General features: G+C 44.8%; 1 pseudogene; it reads left to right on the forward strand.

The window, feature by feature from the left end:
- LOC117870023 overlaps positions 1-5934 on the forward strand; it is a 21779-nt pseudogene extending 15845 nt beyond the window's left edge.
- Positions 5935-6862: the final 928 nt, after the last annotated feature.

Here is a 6862-nt window from a genome sequence, read left to right on the forward strand (position 1 = left end):
TGGGGGTGGGAAAAGGGCACAGGCCGCATAAACCTTCCCACATGCGAACTGCGAGTGCCATCAAGCACCCCCGACCTAAGGGGGGGCGTGAAACTGGAGGGGCCTGGTGTAATTCTCACCAAGGAATGGGAGGGATGCGGGGGCATCCATGGGAACGGGGGTAGGTTCGAACTTCCCCGGGTCACTGGCTAAAGTTACCCTGCTCAGTTCGGTCTCGAAGGGGGGAGATGTGACGAACTGGGACTGTTCTTACTGTGGTGTGTGAATGCTGACAGGGGAGTGTGGCTAGGATAGTCTGCATTGGGGGATGGGAGTCTGCCCGAAGGAACATACCTGAGCATGTAACATGAGAACCCAGGAAGGGGTTGGAGGCCAGGTGACACCTTGGCCCGGGAAACTGAACAAAGGCTGTGGGAGGGGTCGCTGAAGGCAGAGTGTGGGAAGCGGGCTGGAGAGATGGCTGGGAGGCAGAGATGGCTCTGACCCCCCAAACTGAGGGGGGCTGGGATGCCCTGGGACCCCAAGCTGGACCTAACTGAGGGGGGCCCTGTTGTCTGTGCCTGCAAGACCTGTCTTGGACTGTATTCCTGTCATCCAAATAAACCTTCTGCTTTACTGGCTGGCTGAGAGTCATGGTGAATCGCAGGAAGCCGGGGGTGCAGGGCCCTGAGTTCCCCAATACTCCGTGACAGTAACCTTTAGCTGAACCCCCAAGAAAGCTATTTTGGGTGCTTACAAAAATTGTTTCTTTTAAGATCAAGCAAAAAGCCTAAGTTCCAGATGTATTGTTTTCCTTTTTGATTTTAATCAAATTTACCTTTTTTAAGAATAGGATTGGATTTTTGGTGTCCTAAGAGGTTTGTGCATGCTATTTGACTAGCTGGTAGCCACAGCTAATTTCCTTTGTTTTCTTTCTCAGCTGTTTCCCAGAGGGGAGGTGAAAGGGCTTGAGGGCACCCCAGAGGGAGGAATTCCCAAGTGCTCCTTCCTGGGTCCAAGGGTTTTTTTTTTTTTTTCATTTGGGTGCTGGCAGCATTTGCCAAGCCAAGGTCAGAGGAAAGCTGTAACCTTGGGAGTTTAATACAAGCCTAGAGTGGCACGTATTAATTTTTAGAATACTTGCAGGCCCCACTTTCTGCACGTGTAGTGACAGAGTGGGGATTCAGCCCTGACACATACTACGTACAAAATTGATCATAATTTTGTAGAAGAGTGAGCATAGGGGTACAAACTGACACAGCGTCTGTCTATGTGTGTTCCCAGCAGATATGTGGGTATTTCAATCCATTATAAGCAGAGTGTTCAGCATCTTCAAGGACCTGGGGAGCTGGTCCTGGGAATTCACTGGTTTATTAGGTGTGACACTGTCTGGAATTGTGAGACACGTTTTATTATTATTATGTTATTAATACCAATAGGATAAAATTGCAATGAATATGCCATGTAAGGTGTAAGTGAAAATGTTATGATTTTCCAAGTATAATAATTTTGTTTCTATCTTTTGTATCACCTTTGTATTTTGAGTTATAGATATGTAGGGTATATCTGTATTTCCAGACTTGAGCAGTGTTTCTGGGTGACAACCCCAGATGTATTGGTATCACTGCTGCCTAGCCTGTTTGATGGCCCATCCATGGTCATCAGCTGTACTATGAGCACATGGAAAGGACCAAGGGGATACACCTATTAAGTCTGGAAGACATGCAGGGGTATGCCTGTATAAGGAGAATGCCAAGACTTTTCCATGCCATGTGCTGTGAAGCTTGTATTTGGGACACAGGAAGTACAAGCCACATGGCAAAAGGAGAATAAAGGACACCTGAATCATCTGGATTTTGTCTTCAATCCCTCTCCCTACCTCTGGAGCAACTTCTCTAGAAACTGAAGCCTTGACCAAAGGACTGAATGATGTGGGTGTGTTCCAGATGGACTTTCAAGCCAGCAACTCACCAATACTGCTAAGAACCAAATACATAGATTTCTGAATGTATCTGACTGCTTTCCCATTTAACAACTTCTTTCTTTCTTTCTTTCTTTCATAATAAACCTTTAATTTAGATGCTAAAGCATTGGCTGGAAGGAGGGAATTTTGGGTAATATCCAAATCTATACTGACCTGGCAATGTGGCTGACCCTTTGGGGTCAGAAGAACATTTTGTCTGTGTGCGCAGAGTTTTTAAATAACCTCTCACTGTACTGGACCTAGGTGCTGATTGGGAGTCAGAGAACTGGAATGCAATAAAGGGGGCTGTGTGATTTCTGTTTTCAGCTTCTCGATAACCAGTGTGGGGGACCCAGGAGCACAGTTTGTGACTGGTCATTGAGTTTAACTTCAGTGTTAACCACTAGCTTTTGGAGCATCTGCTCTCCCTTTTTCAGCCTGCCCTGACCTCGGCATTTTCAGTGAGGACTACCGCAGGCACACCAGGTCACACTAATTACTGAAGATAAATTAATAGAATGTTTTTTATGACCAAATCTTATGAAAACAACTGAACTCCTTTGTTTTCTTTCATCTGAGCAGGGTTTCCAGTTTCCAAACCTGATGTGATGTCCCAGCTGGAACAAGGGGGAGAGTCATGGGTCTCAGACCTCCAGGGTTCAGAGGAAAGAGAGATCCTGAGAGCTCCCTGCATAGGTGAGGAAACATAAACCAACACAAAATCTGTGAATGTCTGAAGGAAACATCTGGGATCCCCTACAAATCCCTTTGGAGGTCTCTCAGTTCATTATTGTCACTACCATAGGTCATATCCTCAGGGTAACTATAGCTCATGGCTTCCTGTAGAATCTAGCAGATGGCTTCCTTCCTTCCCCCTGTGAATTTGGATGGGATGTGAAGGCCGAATCTATCCCCTCCTCTCTACTATTTGGGAGAAGAGTTTGGGGGAGTTCAGTTTCTGATTTTTATTTGACGTCTCTCCAGCACTTGTTTTGGTTTGGTCTTCCCCTTTCCATCCCTGTTTGAGGTTTCTGTCTCTATCACAGCAGGTGATGCAATGGTATGTGAGAAAGAGGAGCAGAATTCTCAGCAGGAAAATGTTGAGCAAGTGGATAAACACAGAGCGGAAAGGAATGTGTCCAGGAGTCGTGAGCAGGAAAAATCTTGTGAGATTCAGTACAGACCAGAAAGAGAGCAGGGAAACCAGCTAGGGAAGAAAGTGTGTAAATGTATTTCCTGTCGAGGAACTCAGAAGGATTTCAAAGAAACCACAACACAGCAGGAAATCCTCAGGGGAAAAAGAAAAAATATATGCACTGAGTGTGGAAAAAACTTATGTGACTACTCAACCCTTATAAAGCATCAGCGAATCCACACAGGAGAGAGACCCTATGAATGCATTGAGTGTGGGAAAACCTTCAATCGCAGCTCGCACCTTATTAGTCATCAGAGAATCCACACAGGGGAGAGGCCCTACGAATGCAGTGAGTGTGGGAAAACCTTCAATCGCAGCTCGAACCTTATTAGTCATCAGAGAATCCACACAGAGGAGAGGCCCTATGAATGTAGTGAGTGTGGGAAAAACTTCACTAACAGCTCAAACCTTAGTAGGCATCAGAGAATCCACACAGGGGAGAGGGTCTATGAATGCAATGAATGTGGGAAAAACTTCACTCACAGATCAGGCCTTTTCGAGCATCACAGAATCCACACAGGGGAGAGGCCCTATGAATGCTCTGAGTGTGGGAAAAACTTCACTCACAGATCAGCACTTTCTAAACATCAGAGAATCCACAGAGGGGAGAGGCCCTACGAATGCAGTGATTGTGGGAAAAGCTTCAATTACAGTTCACACCTTATTGGGCATCAGAGAATCCACACAGGGGAGAGACCTTATGAATGCAGTGAGTGTGGGAAAAACTTCACTCACAGATCGCACCTTATTATGCATCAGAGAATCCACACAGGGGAGAGGCCCTATCAATGCAGTGATTGTGGGAAAAGCTTCACTAGCAGCTCAGACCTTTGCAAACATCAGAGAATCCACACAGGGGAGAGGCCCTATCAATGCAGTGATTGTGGGAAAAACTTCACTAACTGCTCTGCCCTTTCTAACCATCAGAGAATCCACACAGGGGAGAGGCCCTATGAATGCAGTGAGTGTGGGAAAAACTTCACTAACAGCTCAGCCCTTTCTAACCATCAGAGAATCCACACAGGGGAGAGGCCCTATGAATGCCATGAGTGTGCAAAAACCTTCAATCAAAGCTCGCACCTTATTCGGCACCAGAGAATCCACAAAGGGGAGGCCCTACGAATGCAGTGAGTGCGGGAAAACCTTCTCTTAGCACTCAGCCCGTGTTAGCCATCAGAGAATCTGCAAGGGAGATCAACACCATAAAAACCTTTAGGGCTATTAATAATTTTTTTTTCTGTAATACTTTGGCTGATTCCCACATAGTAATTTTTAAAGCTTTTTCAACAGTTTGCAGCACCGTTACCTCTCAGCTAGTCCAATGAGGGGCCCATTTTGGCCTTTTGCAGTTTGCCCTGTTTTGAGATGGACCCATTTGTCCTTTCTATCAGCTCCATTGTCCCATAAGTAATTCGAGTGTGCCCTTCCTATCAGGAGCCAGGGAGCATCACGTTTGTACCATTGCTCCTGTTGCAACATTATTGTTAGAGTAAGCAATGATACAGATCGTATCATTGCCAGTTTTTCTCATGTTGCTCTAGGTTGTGCTGAAGAGCAGTTATATTGGGAACTTTTCAAATTAAATGATTTAAATAAAGAGGAGCAGGGGCAGGAAAAAGTGTCATTTCAGCCTCTGTGACACTGGAAGGAGATGGGGTGACTCAGAGATTCCTTCCTTCCCCATAACGGCAGAACTGTTACCTTTTGTCTGAGCAATGCAGAGTTTATCTTCATCACATTCTATCCATCCACTTCTCAAAGTGTCATGTGATGAAGTGTTCTTAGTTGTCTTTGATTAGAGATGATACTTTGACTTCTTTAATCCTATACTAGAGTCGCTGTGACTGGAGATGAAAGTGTCAAGGACCTGGAAGGGAAATTCAAATGGATCCCAAACACAGTGTGATCATTTGGAGTTTAAATCCCAGGTTCCATCTATTGATAATGCCACTTCTAACAAGGTGGTTGTTTTGTCCCCCATTATGGGGATGCTAGGATTCTAAAAAAAATTGTAAATAACATAGCTGACTATTGAGACAGCGCTGAGTGAAGCAGGATTGAATCATTCAGAGGAGACTGTGATGGAAGAATCTCTTGGCCTGATTCGCATGATCAGATGTAACCTACTCTGGAGTTTCACTTGACACTTTCATTGTCATGTATTCTATCTCTCTGAGATGTGGCTTTCTATCTTTCCTGGAGGCTCTTTGGTCACCCAATTGGATATTAGTTCAGTGTGATAGGATTGTAGCTCAGATTTTTGGAGACTTTAAGAGAAATGAACATTTGCTAAAGTCATCATTTTTCACTTCAGTTTTGATTTTCCCCACCCCTCCATAATGACATGGAGAAATTTCAGGTGCAGTTCTGTCAACAGGAGAGACCTCTCCAATTTACTGGAAATGCTAACAAAGAAACAGTGGTGATTTAAAATCTCCACTCAGAAATGGTGAATAACAGCAGAAACCCAACTAATTGGAGGAAGTGCATATGATCAGAGTGTAATTCAATTGTTTAAGTCAGTATTGTTTCAGATGATCTGGGGAAAGTATTCCATGGTAAGTGGTTTTGAACTAGGCAAAATGTCCATGTATTTGGTTCCCAAAGCATTTGTAACCCAGGTCCCATAAAGGTCTCTACTAGCTAATCTTATGGTATGGTATGTGCCCGTCATGGCACAGATGTTGAGGAAATAGAAGTGTGGGTTTTGTTTAATTTATCCTTTGATAGACCTTTGGTCTGACCCAATATGGCCGTTATGTTCTGTGAATAAATATTTCCTTTTATTCATTTCAAACCTGCAGCCTATTCATTTCATTTGGAGACCCCTCCTACTTCTTGTGTTATGAGAAGGAGTAAATAACACTCTCTTGGTCCTTTAAAAGATATTATGTGACATCCCGCCCCCTTGACTCTCATGTCCTGGGACCAACATTGATACACCACCACCACAACAAACAAGGTTAAAAGTCAATGCAAATGGGAGAAACATCTTGTGTTTCATTCCTTATGTCCTGGTCCCATCATGTGGCCATTTCCTTTCCCTCCTTTCTGTTAAAAGCTTTGGTGTTTTGCACAGAAACATTATTTCCCAGGAGAGACCTAGGAGTGGGGTCTGCATTCCTGTACCAAACAGTCACTAGAAGGGGGCAGACAAAGGACTTTAGGACAAGGCGTCCATCACTATCAAAAAATCATCTCCCTCCTGCAGGTCACTGGCAGCCTGAATTTGTTCCTTATCCTCCTGGAGTCTGGGGGCTGGACTCAGCACTATCCAGCCCCTCTGTATGTAGCAGTAACAAACACAAACCTTGGCTTTAAAACGAGGTGTTCCCCTTCCTTCTCAGGGAATATTTTTCTATGATTGAAGTTGAGCTTCAGTTCCCCTCTCCTAGGGGCAGGTTGGGTGTGGGGCCAGCTCCCAATGAGATCTATTTTCACCTTTGCCCACTTTCAGTCACTCTGGGATCCTAACTCTGCTCCCGGCTGCCAGGCAGCCTCCAGCCCATCCACCCTGCTTAGTAGCTCTATGGTCATGTGTCACCACTTTGATAGCACCCATAATGTGCAGGAAAGGCATTCCCCACCAGATGCATTGGTGGTGTAGTGGTGAGCCTAGTTGCTTTCCAAGCAGTTGACCTGCGTTCTATTTCCAGCTAATGCAATAGTGATTTTTCTCATTTGCTGTTTTCTTGTCTGGAAGTGGTTTCATTTCATTCACATTG

This window comes from Trachemys scripta, chromosome 25, assembly GCF_013100865.1.
Source record: "Trachemys scripta elegans isolate TJP31775 chromosome 25, CAS_Tse_1.0, whole genome shotgun sequence".
NCBI lineage: Eukaryota > Metazoa > Chordata > Testudines > Emydidae > Trachemys > Trachemys scripta.